Source organism: Myotis davidii, unplaced genomic scaffold, assembly GCF_000327345.1.
Source record: "Myotis davidii unplaced genomic scaffold, ASM32734v1 scaffold1754, whole genome shotgun sequence".
In the NCBI taxonomy this organism is placed as follows: Eukaryota; Metazoa; Chordata; class Mammalia; order Chiroptera; family Vespertilionidae; genus Myotis; species Myotis davidii.
Window position 1 is genome coordinate 376,347 of NW_006285993.1, and position 12,402 is coordinate 388,748.

The window sequence follows — 12,402 nt, forward strand, 5'->3', positions numbered from 1 at the left end:
CAGGTTATGCACCTGCAGAAAATCGAGACATTACGGTGGCCCCTGGAGCACCCCAAATGCCATCTCTTTCCTTTTGGCTCTAGCCCTCGGGTCCTCTCCACCTTTTCCCACCGACTTGCAATGTCAGCAGCACCGTGGGAGGGCAGACACGAATGTTTCCTGGCCCCTCACATGATATCGATGCTCAGCTTCTCGCCTTCTCTTCTCATCAGAAGCGGAAAAGTTGAGGTACTTGGTGGATTCTTCCTTCCTGGAGAAAGAGGGCTTGTTGGTGAGACAGGGCGCTGGGACCGTCCGCAGGTGACCCAGGCTTCCCACAAGCCTCTGCAGCAGTCTCAGCTTCAGCTCCCCCGTGTCCTTTGCCCACTTCACCAGAACTGCCACCTCGTCCCTGGGTGCCCTGGCTCTCTCAGATCCCCATGCCTTTGCCCTTACTCACTCCCCTTCTGGAAATTTTCACTTCAAGGCATAACTTGAACATCACCTCCCATAACATTTGAACATTTCCCATGGGAAAAAGGTGTTTACATGCTTTTTGTAGATTTGCTTTCTCTAGCCCCAATTTTCAATTTGTGCTGCAAGAATTTTGAAAACATGCAATACCTATTTATTTAGTCAGGAGCGCTGATCTCTTTTCCCTTAGATTGTCAAAAAAAAAAAAAAATGACAATGGCCAACACAACAATAGCAAGCCGATGTGAATGAATCAAAATTATACCTATTTTTGGTCAGGTTGGCAAAACATATATCTTCTGGGGGTGCCACAGAACTTTAGTAATTAGTTTATGTGCCATGAGACAAAAAAGGTTGGAAACTGCTGCTCTAGTAGATTAAGGTTGACTTCAGGTGAGGCTTGCTCAGGCGACTGTAAGAACACATAAGCCTAAGGAGACTCGCAGGAGCGATGACTGGATCACTCAAAAAATGGAGCATGAGCGCCTCCAAAATGGGGATGAAGAAAATAGACATGACTATCCCGGGCAGTTAAATAAACGTGATGGAAGATGGCACATGGACACGAGCTCATGGACTGGACATAAATGTCCTTGGCTGCAGGTGGCTTTCCATCCATACTTCCATCTTTCCATTCATCCATCCACCTACCTATCCATCCATCCATCCATCCATCCATCCATCTTTCCATCCATCCTTTCATCCATGCATCCACCGATCGGTCCATCCATCCATCCATCCATCTATCCTTCCATCCATCCCTCCATCCATCCATCCATCCATCTATCCTTCCATCCATCCCTCCATCCATCCATCCATCCATCTATCCTTCCATCCATCCCTCCATCCATCCATCCATCCATCTATCCTTCCATCCATCCCTCCATCCATCCATCCATCCATCTATCCTTCCATCCATCCCTCCATCCATCCATCCATCCATCTATCCTTCCATCCATCCCTCCATCCATCCATCCATCCATCTATCCTTCCATCCATCCATCCATCCATCCACCTATCCATCCATCCATCCACCCACCCATCCAACCAACCATCCATCCTTCCATCCACCTATCCACCCATCCTTTCTTCCATCTATCCATCCAACCTTCCATCCACCTATCCATCCACCTATCTATCCTTTCATCCACCAATCCATCCATCCATCTGTCCATCCATCCATCCATCCATCCATCCATCCACCCACCCATCCATCCTTCCATCCACCTACCCACCCATCCTTTCATCCTTCCATCCACCCATCCATCCATCTTTCCATCCATCCATCCACCCACCCATCCATCCATCCTTCCATCCATCCATTCTTCCTCCTTCCATACATCTATCCCCACCCATCCATCCATCCTTCGATCCACCTATCCATCCACTTATCCATCCGTCCTTCCATCCACTTATCCATCCTTCCATCCACCTATCCATCCATCCACCCATGGCCTCCTCCAGCAAACATTTACCCTGTGCCAGGCTGTGTGCTTGGCTCTGGCTAGTCAACAGTTAAGTCATAAATCTTGCCTTTGCAGACCCCATAGCTGTGGCTGTCACTTTGATGATTAAGAACATAGGAACCAGCCCTGCCAGTGTGGTTTTGTGGTTGAGTGTCAACCCCTGAACCAGGAGGTCATGGTTTGATTTCCAGTTAGGGAACATGCCACGGTTGTGGCCTCAACCCCCAGCAGGGACAGTGCAGAAGGCAGCCGATCAGTGATTCTCTCTCATCATTCATGTTTCTATCCCTCTCTCCCTCTCCCTTCCTCTCTGAAATCAATTGAGAGAGAGAGAGCGAGAGATAGAGCGAGAGAGAGAGAGAGAGAGAGAGAGCGAGCGCACACAGGAGCCGACTACCTGCATTCATATCTCAAGTCCACCACTTCCTGCATGAGTAATTTAAGGCAAACTATGTGGTCTCTCTGGAGCCCTGTAGTTTTTTACTCTTTAAAGTAGAGCTGCTAAGAATAGTGGCAACCTATAATGGAGTTGTGATGCTTGCAGCAGTGCATAAATGTGAGAAGTTGTTTCCTTTAGTATTGTTAGTCTTCCTCTCTGCTCCCCACCCACACCCTCTTCTCTGCATCAGTTTTCCACCTTAAATCTTCTCATTTTAATTCTCTTTTCATATTTGAGTCAGTCACTCGGCCTTCCCACTCCTTAGAGAAGATGTTGTCTGGCCGCTGGCATAAGCTCTGGACCATCTAGGTTTCGCTCCTGGTTCTGCCACTTGCCAGCTGAATGTCAGGGCAAGTTATTTAACCCCTTGATTTCTTTGTTGGTAAAAAGGGGGTAACAATATATCATAGAGTTGCTAGAAAGATTAAATAAACATAAATACATGTGAAGTGCTTCAATGCCTGGCACATCATAAGCACATCACTGTAAGCTCTTATGGTGAGTTTTAGTATTTTCCCATAGACATAAGGGGAAAACGTGCAGAGTTTGGATGGGCAATGACATTGCTTGACCCCATCCCTCATTCCCCTAAAAATTCACACATCAGCAGCAAACTGTTCAACGGCAACATTGCAAGTTCCTACCAAGTCTCTAAGCCTCTGGAGTTTAGCCAGGTTGTGGAGTCCTTGCCCTGCTTCCCGCCTGGCCTGCCCCCTACTCCTCCACCCTCATCACCCAGGGCAGCGTCCCTGCACTGGCCTTTCTTGTGGCCTGCCTTGGCCTTGGACTGTTAGAGGCCTTCCCCACGGTTTCTCACACCTCCGCTCTCCTCTCCGTTTTGTGAAAACCTGACCTTCCTTTGCTCTGTGTGGGGAAAGACCATATCCTGCCTCCGGGTCTCAGAAGAGCCCCAGTCTCAGTCTAGTAGCCTAGCGTTGCCATGCTCCTGTTTAGCACAAAGGCCAGGACTGGCTGCATCTACCCATCCATCCATCTGTCCATCCATGCGTCCATCCATCCATCCATCCATCCATCCATTAAAGGGAGGCTGCATCTCAGAGAGAGGAGGTGGCACACAGCAGCAGCCAGGGGTGTGCGTCCCCCAGCAGGCCAAATTGTCATAGAAGAAGCAAGAATTATGCACAGGTGCACCTCAGAGATATTGTGGGTTCAGAACCGGACCACCTCTATAAAGCAAATATTGCAATTGAGTACTTCAAGTCTTTTGGTTTCCCAGTGCCTATCAAAGTTATGTTTCCAGGAACACTGTAGTCTATTAAGTGTGCAATAGCATTATGTCTAAACAATAAACGTACTTTAATTTAAAAAAATCCTTGCAAAAAAAATGCTAACCATCCAAACCTGTTGGAAAATGGCACAGATAGAGTTGCTTGACCTGAGGTTGCCACAACCTTCCATATGTAAAAACACCCCACAGTATCTGTGAAGTGCAAGAAAGTGAAGTGCAACGAAGATATGTCTGCATGTGGTGTTGTGGTGTAAGCATATGGCGGGTCACAAATATTTACATGTGAGGAATCAGAGGGACTAGTTTACATACCCGTCCCCAGAGGAGCAGGCTGGGCTGCAGGGGGAGGCACTAGCCTTGGAGGAAGGTCAGAGGTCCAAGGGAAGGGCCAGGGATTAGTCACCTGCTGATCACTGTGTAGACGGCATATTTCACTGGGAGCTCCAACTGGAAGCTGGTCTTGTTGGTTGCAGGCTTATTATTCTCACTGGAGAGAAAGGGGAGCCCAGTTGGGAAGGAAACCAAGAGAGGAATCTCTGGCTGGTACAGGAAACGGGGAAGGACACACCATACCTGGTCTGGCTTACCTGCTTACATTGGCCCTCAGAAGCAACGTGTCTCCCAGGGTGGCCTTGTAGAAAACATCAAATGTGACTATGAAGGCGCCCTGATGGAGAAGAAAGAAGGAATGGGGAGAGGGAAGGTTATGGGGGACTGAGGGAAGGAAGTGGGTCAGGACAGTGAGAAGAGTGATGAGGATTTGGGGGTAAGCACTGACCTTACTGCCCTCTCGGAAAATGGGGTGGTTGATGCTACAGCTACTGCTCCTCAGGCTCTCATTCCCTGTGGGCACCGCCTCACATGCCAGGTGTAGTGGGCGCTGATGGGGTTGCTTCCAGAGGAGGAGAAAGAATTCAAAACAGTTACCCACATACATATATGGGCTTGATATATGCCAGGGGTGGCATTACAGAGCAATAGAAGAAAGGACAAACTTTTCAATTATCCTGGGAAAATTGGCCCATACAGAACAAACAAACAAACAATGAAATTGGATCCCTACCTCACTCCATACATTAAAATAAATTCCAACTAAAAGACTTAAATGTCAAAAGGCAAAATTATAAAGCTTTTAGAAGATAATATAAGGGAGTATTTTTTCATTACCTTGGAGGGGGGAAATATTTCTTAAATAAAATCCACAGATAAAAACACTAAAGGAGGACCTCTGGTCAAGATGGCAGAGCAGGTAAACTCTGCGATCACCTCCTCCCATGGCCACATCTAAACTACAGGCAAACTACAGAACAACCATCACTGAGAAGCACCCAAAGACTAGCTGAATAGAAGTCCTATAACTAAGGCCATACAGGAGAAACCACATGGAGACTGGAAGGAGGGGTGCAGACATGGAGCAGGCTGGTCCCAAACCTATGTGTGGTGGTTAAAAATCAGGAGGGATATTTTGGCTGTGGGGGTCCCTTCTGAGGAGCAAGGAGTCTCAGTGCCCACCAGGCTGCCCCGTCCAGGAAGAAAAGCACCCTTAATTTCTGGCTGTGATAACCAGCAGGGATTGTGGCTGAGTGAGATGGGAAACACACAGATGGAGATTGAAAACAAAAAAGAACCAGTCAAAAATAAAGAATACAATAATTGAAATGAGGAATACCTTAGAAGGAATCAACAGTAGTTTAGATGAAGCAGAGGGTTAAATCAGCAGTTTGAAAACAAGGTAGCAGAAACACACAGTTTAAGGGGCCTCTGGGACAACACCAAGTGCACTAGCATTTGCATCATGGGATGCTGGAATGAGAAGAGAGAGCAAGAAATTGAAAACCTATTTGAAGAAATAATGATGGAAAGCATAATTATTGTAAGTAATGGAGGAGGAGGAGGAGGAGGAGGAGGAAGAGGAGGAAGAGAAGGAGAAGAAGGAGGAGGAGGAGGAGAAGGAGGAGGAGGAGGAGGGAGCAGGAAGGAGGAGGAGAAATAAAAATATGAATAATAAAATGGAAATAACTATGTAGCTATCAATAATGACTTTATTTAAATGTTTTGGTGACTGGATAAAGAAGTTGAAGGGATTAGCTAAAGAACATAGCAGCAATAACTTTAAATGTAAATGTATTAAATGCTCCAATCGCATAATTATTGTAAGTAATGGAGGAGGAGGAGGAGGAGGAGGAGGAAGAGGAGGAAGAGAAGGAGAAGAAGAAGGAGGAGGAGGAGAAGGAGGAGGAGGAGGAGGGAGCAGGAAGGAGGAGGAGAAATAAAAATATGAATAATAAAATGGAAATACTACGTAGCTATCAATAATGACTTTATTTAAATGTTTTGGTGACTGGATAAAGAAGTTGAAGGGATTAGCTAAAGAACATAGCAGCAATAACTTTAAATGTAAATGTATTAAATGCTCCAATCCAAAGACATAGGGTAGCTGAATGGATAAGAAAACAAGATTCATCTGTATGCTGTCTACAAGATACCCACCTCAGAATGAAAGACAAGACTAAAAGTAAAGGGATGGGAAAAGATATTTTATGCAAATGGAAATGAAAAGAAAGCTGGGGTAGCAAAACTATAGTAGACAAAATAGCCGTAGCCGGTTTAGCTCAGTGGATAGAGCGTCGGCCCTCCTCTCTGTAAAAAATCAATAAAATATATTTTTAAAAAAACTATAGTAGACAAAATAGACTTTAAAACAAAAGCTATAACAAGAGATAAAGAAGTACTCGGCAATGCCAGGTCTGGGCATTTATTTAAAGAAACCCAGCACTACTTCAAAAAGACACATGCATTGGCCTGGCTGGTTTGGTTCAGTGGATAGAGCGTCAGCCTGTGGACTGAAGGATCCTGGGTTTGATTCTGGTCAAGGGCACAGGCCTGGGTTGCAGGCTCCATCTTCAGTAGGGGGTGTGCAGGAGGCAGCCAATCAATGCTTCTCTTTCACCATTGATGTTTTTGTCTCTCTCTACCTCTCCCTTCCTCTCTGAAATCAATAAAAATATACTTTTTAAAAAAGACATGTGTATCCATACGTTCATTGCAGCATTGTTTACCATTGGCCAAGATATAGAAACAACCTAAGTGTCAATTTGATGGATGAATGGGTAAAGAAGACGTGGTACATATAAACAAAGGAATATTACTCAGCTACATAAAAGAATAAAACCTTGTATTTGCAACAGTGTGGATGGACATAGAGGGTATTATGCTAAGGGAAATCGGTCAGACAGAAAAAATAAATGTCATGTGATTTCACTTGCATGTGGACTCTAAAAAACAAGCAAACAAAACAGAAACAAACTTAAAGCTACAGAGCATTTTGATGGTTTCCAGATGGAAGGGGGTTTGGGGGAATGAATGAAAAAGGGGAAGAGGCCCTGGCCAGTGTGGCTCTGTGGATAGTGTCAGCCAATGAACAAAGGGATGTGGATTCAATTCCTGGTCAGGGCATGTACCTGGGTTGCAGGTTCAATCCTAGACCCAGTCGGGGAGGTTACAGGAGGCAACCAATCAATGTGTCTCTTGCACATCAATATTTCTCTCCTGCTCTCTCTGTTTCTCTCTCCCTCCTTCCTACCTCCCTTACACTCTCTCTAAAATTCAATGGAAAAAATATCTTCTGGTGTGGATTAACAAAAAGAAAAAGAGGGCAGGAGATTAAGGTATACAAATTGCCAGCTATAAAAACAGTCATGGGGATGTAAGGTATAGCATGGGGAATGTGGTCAATAATGTAACCACCATGTGTGGTGTCAGATGGGTAGTAGACTTATGGAGGTGCATAGTTTGTAAATTATATAAATGTCTAATCACTATTCTGCACACCTGAAACTAATATAATGTGTCAACTATGATTAAAAAATAAAAAATTATTTAAAAATATACTAAAGATTTATAAAAATCAACTGCAATCAAATTAAGACATTTATTAAAAGACACTATAAGGAGACTGAAAAAAACAAACAACAAAGATATTTATTAGAAAAGATATTTGAGCACATGTAACTGGAAAAGGAGTAGGAACCAGAATATGTATAAACTCTTACAACTCAATAAGAAAGAGGTGGACAACTCAATAGAAGAATAAGAAAAGGGCTTGGACAGGAACTTCCTAAAAGAAGATACCCAAGTGACCAGGAAATATATGAAAAGTTGTTCAACTTTATTAGAGAAATGAAAATTAAAACTGCAAGGAAATATCATTACTCACCCACTGGATAGATGAAAATTAAAAAATTGGACAATGCCAAGTGTTGGAGTGGATGAAAGTCACAAGAACTCTCAAACACTACTGATAGAGTGTCAATAGGTGAAAATGGTCCGGCTTTACTTATGAAAATTGAAGACACACATACCCAATGATCCAGCAATCCCACATGTGGTACATACTTCCAAATATTAATGCATAGGCACACCAGAATATATGATCAAGAATGGTCATGGCCAAAATCAGGAAACAACTCAAAATGACCATCAATTATGGAATAGGTAAATAAACTGTGGTATAGTCATACAAAAGGGCTTCTATATAGCAACGAAAGTGTTCCACAGCCACAAGCAACAACATGAATGAATCTCACAAACATAGTATTAAAGAAAAGGAGAAAGACAAAAAAAGTAACATGCTTCTATTCAAATAAAGTTCAAATATTGGCAAAATTGAACAGTATCAGGGATGTATTCATGGGCGGTAAAAATGATAAGAAATACCAGGAGTTGATTGTCACAAAGTCAGATAGCGATTACACTGGGGAGAGAGTGAGGTTATGATGAGGAAGGTGCATGTTGAGAGGGTTTCTGGGTGGTGGGGGGGCTAGCCCTCTTTTATTTCTTGACGTGGATTTATTTCCCACGGGGGTGCTAACTGCATAGACATTTACTTAATATTATTTGTTAAAGTATATAGCTGCTATACACACTTTTCTGTGTGTTTTATATTTTATCATAGGAGACATAAAAAGAACCTACTATAAGCCAGGGCAGGGCAAAGGTCCCAGCCAACCAGAGCCCAAGGGAGCTATTTACCTGAGTAACTAACACTCGTCGATAGGACAGCCCTGCTGGGTAGTAGAAGTTGATCACAGTTCTGTAGGAATCCTCCCCCTCATTCCACACAGCCACTGTCATGTTGAGTTCTAGAGAGCTTCCCACCACCAGGGCCTGCAGGCTGAAGGAGGAAGTACAGCACTGGAGAGAGATCCACTGGGAAGGGTTTGGAATTGGATCAGGGGCAGGGGCAGGGGCAGGACACTGGGAACTCATGAGCTTGTAGCTGATAACATTGCAATCATTTCTCGGTTATAACGCCAGCCAGAGGGGAACACAAGCACTTCTCATCCTGCTGGTAGGAGACCCAAAAGCTTGAGTGCCCGGATGCGGCAGGAGCTAGCACTCACCCTGAGAAGCTGAGGTTGACATTCAAGTCCCCTTCACAGAGGTGATCTTGCCCACAGTTCTTCTTAAAGGGGAGCTGCAGCAAAACAGTATGTCTCTTTCCACCCACGTCTTAATCCTTCTCCAACTCCCTCATGAAGAGCTCTCCTCAACACTGACTATTACTGAGCCCACACCCTGGACCAGGCACTGTGCCAGCCACTGGCAAGGGATGGGGTGGTGGGAGACGAGCAGTTAGACTATGAAAGAAACCTACGACAGATCCTTGGCTTCGAGGAACATAATGTTTAGCTGAGAAATCAAATCCAACTCGCACTGGAACAACTATTCAACAGACGTTAAGAGTGGATACTGGGACAGGTTTTGGGTTGGATGGGCTTGAGAGGTAGGAAAGGTAGAAACTACAGGTGGATTAGACCTGGTTCTTGCCAAGAGAGCCACAGAGGTGGGTGCAGATGGCTATGATCCAGCCATGCGACAAGTGGCACGTCACCATGACAGGCTACGAGGCCAGGGGAGAAGAGACAGATGCCGAGTGTGGATTCCCAAAGAAAGGGAGAAAAGACTGGGGCTTTAGGGACTAAAGACGGTTGAGGTGGAGAGAAGAAAATATCTTCCAAATCAGAGATACAACACGGTCACAGGCACAGGGGTAGGAGCGAGGCAAGTTAGGAAGGATCTGCAGAACGAAAACCAGAGTTGATGCATGTGTAGGTCCCAGCGGACAGGGTCTCGGAATCGGGCAGTGCCCTTTTGGACCCGATGTGGTCGGCGGGCGATTGGGAGCTACTGGAGTTTCTTACGCACATGGGGACACACGGACGGCCACCCATCCCTGGGACTTCATCGAGAGACTCACAGAAGCAGTGAAGAGGTCCTGGGAGCCCACAGCCAGCACCGGGCGGAGGTTCTGGGCGGAGGGGATGGGCTGCCCCACCAGGGAGAAGTTGACCCGCAGGATGATGGGGCTCACCACGTCCTCCACACAGCCCTGGGGGGGGTGGGCTTTTCAGAACCCACTCTCTGCCGCCCTACCGTCCCGCCAGGGCCTTCTCGTCCACTGGACTCATTTCCCACTGTCACACAGTGCCCTCTCCAGGCTGTGGAGCCAGCCTCTCTGACCCCAACTTCCCTCTCTCCAGCCCCAGGCCCCCTCCCCACTCCCGCTTCCCACCTCACTCAGCGGGGAACAGGGATGTGTTCCCCCTCCCTCTCCGTCTCCCTTCCCCAGAATCCAAAGTCCTCACTGATAAAAACAACTTCAGGGCTTCACAGTACTCTCCCAGCCCCAAGACTTTTCTTCGCGTCAAAGTCCAGCTCTTGGTCTCTTCAAAAATGGCGCGAGAAATCAGACGGCCTGGGTCCAAGGCCAGGTCGTACCTGACGGAGCTGTGGACGTCCCCTGAAGCGGAGGAGGATGGAAGGTAGAATGTGAAAGGGAACCTCCAACGTTCTTTCATGTATGCCTGCAGCAGGTATTCATGTCGCAGCTGTTCCAGTGCGAGTTAGATTTGATTTCTCAGCGAAACGTTATGTTCCTCGAAGCTGAGGGTCTGTCGTAGCTTTCCTTCATAGTCTAACTGCCCGTGTCCCACCACCCCACCCCGTGCCAGTGGCTGGCACAGTGCCTGGTGCAGGGTGTGGGCTCAGAGCAGTCTCTATGGTCCATGTGATTAAGGGGGAACGGGGCGAGGAGAGGCGGGAGTCGGGGAGGGCCAGGTCACTGAAGGCATGTGGAGAGGGGCTTTGGTCTCCACAAAGGCAAGGGGAGAGCTGAGGGTGTTAAGCCGGGACTTGCATGTTAGGGCTAATCACTAGGAGGAGGATGGGAAGGTGCAAGAACAGACGTGGGAAGAGCTCCAAGTGGAGTAGGAAGAAGGGTGGCCTCCAGGCAGGCAGTGGCTGGGCAGGTGGAGGGGGGTGCGCAGGCTCCAGATTGATGCTGGAGACAGGCCTGTGGCCTGGCTTGGGCCGGGGAGAGGGGTAGAGAAGTGACCCAGGTTTCCAACATCAGCAGAAATGGATATGCAAGTGAGATTTGGCTTCAGGGCCCCTCTGTCCTGAGGATAGGGCTGAAGCCCTGGGGGTTGGGGCCTTGGGAGCTGAGGGCCTGGGTCCACGACAGGAAACTCACCTAGCTGGTCAGGTGAGCTTTTGTGGATAGTGAGACAGACTGTGGCGCTCGCAGCTTCCAGGCGGGAGGGCGCCTCTTCCAGGCACTGGTACTCAGGCTGCCCCATCTCCGAGGGGGCAAATCTGATGGCCACGCCCACGCTCAGCACTGGCCGGCTCCTGGGGGGACGCACAGGGCTGAGGAGAGGTTCTCTGGGAGGACCAGGAAGGGTAGGCCGGACGCACAGCCAGCAGGGAGGGGTGTGGGGGCTGTCACCTGAGCAGCAGCACGTGACCTCGAGACCCCACAGCCAGGTCTGCCAGCCCATCCTGGGTGAGGTCCTGACCTCCGCTCAGCGACTGCCCAAAACTCTGGAGCCGGGGAGAGAGCTGGGAGCCTGCGATGCGCTGGGAGGGAGGGGAGAAGTAGAGGTCACGGGGAGCCGACGGAGGGCTGTGACAAGAAAGATTTGGGAAGGAGGCTGCAGCGAATCGGGATCCCAGAGGAGAAACGGAACAGAGGGGATGGGGGTGGGATGGAAGGCAGGCAGAGTGAGGGTCTCAGGGACCTGGGCAAAGAGAGGGGAGCGCTTTGGGGCCCACTCATCATGAGGGTGCAGGTTGATGCCAAAGTGAAAGCGTAACAATGGGAACACAATAGAGCCCGTTATTAATTTGTGTGTTTATTCATAAACGTGTGATGAACGGACTCCCATTGAGCTGTAGCTACACGAAGCCAATGGAGGTGATTTGTTATTTAATGTTTCATAGGCGGAAACGAAGCTAACTCAGCCCTTTGCTGAAGGCGCACAGCCGACCTGGCCGGCCAGGGGTTGACATGGGCCTGAGGCTCTTTACCGTCAGCCGCCACAAAGGCTGACTGAAGCCTCCTGGAACCACAGGAGAGAAGGAGACAGTCTTCGCGGGGCTGGCGGACGTCCGGGAAATGCGGCGCCCAGAGGAGGAGAGGAGGGCTCCTGCCAAGGCAGGTGTGGGAGCAGCAGCAGGGGAATCAGGAAATGCGAAGGGGGCGGAAGAGGGCCTCACCTGGCTGTGGGAGGGGCTGAGGCCCGGCCCCGAGGCTCCGTGGAACAGGTACACGGCTCCCCGGTTCTCGTCTTCCCCCGGGGCCCCGATGGCCACGTCCGTCAGCTTGTCCCCATTCACGTCCCCCATGGCGGTCAGGGCTGCCCCAAAGCGGCCCCAGGGGTGGCCCTGCTCCCCACGGAGAATGGCCCGGCACTGCCACCTGGCCCTCTGCAGAGCAGAAAGAGTGCCAGTCT

The 12,402-nt window shown here is 48.3% G+C and overlaps 1 protein-coding gene across 1 annotated transcript in view; it reads right to left on the minus strand.

The window, feature by feature from the left end:
- The window catches only part of ITGAX (integrin subunit alpha X), a 60,274-nt gene that overhangs the window by 2,646 nt on the left and 45,226 nt on the right, over positions 1-12,402 (minus strand). The window lies entirely within an intron of this gene.